Consider the following 642-nt stretch of genomic DNA (forward strand, 5'->3'; position numbering starts at 1 on the left):
AGGAATCTCCCCACTGATTTCCACAATGGTTGTACCAGCCTGCACTCATACAAGGGTGGAGAAGGGTTCCTTTTTCTACATAGCCTCCCTAACATTTATTATTGGTTGATTTTTTGATGATAGCCATTCTTTCTGGCATAAAATGGTACCTTAGCACTGTTTTAATTTGCATACTTGAATGACCAGTTATGCTGAACATCTTTTCATATATTTATTTGCTATTTGTATCCCTTCATTTGAAAAATGTATATTCATCTCAGATGCCTATTTTTGGATTGGGTCTTTGAATTTTGGAGTCCTGATTTTTTTAATTCTTTATATGTTCTTTTATTTTTTCTTTCTATGTTCTTGATAGAAGTCCTTCGTCCAGAGGACAGTATGCTATAATTGTTTCTTAATTATATACCAATCTTTTTATTCTATTGGTGATTTCTTTTGACATACAGAAACTTTTTAAAAAGATGGGATCTCGATTTTTGATTCTTTGAAGTGTTTCCTATGCAGTTTGATTTTTTTTTCATGAGCTCTTTACCAATGCCTATGTCCCTAAGGTTTCTACCTACTTTCTCTTCCAGAAGATTTAGTGTTTCAGGGGCCAGCAAGATAGCTCAGTGGACTAAGCACCTGCTCAGGAAAGCACAG

Source organism: Octodon degus, unplaced genomic scaffold (genome assembly GCF_000260255.1).
Source record: "Octodon degus isolate 3935 unplaced genomic scaffold, OctDeg1.0 scaffold00018, whole genome shotgun sequence".
NCBI lineage: Eukaryota > Metazoa > Chordata > Mammalia > Rodentia > Octodontidae > Octodon > Octodon degus.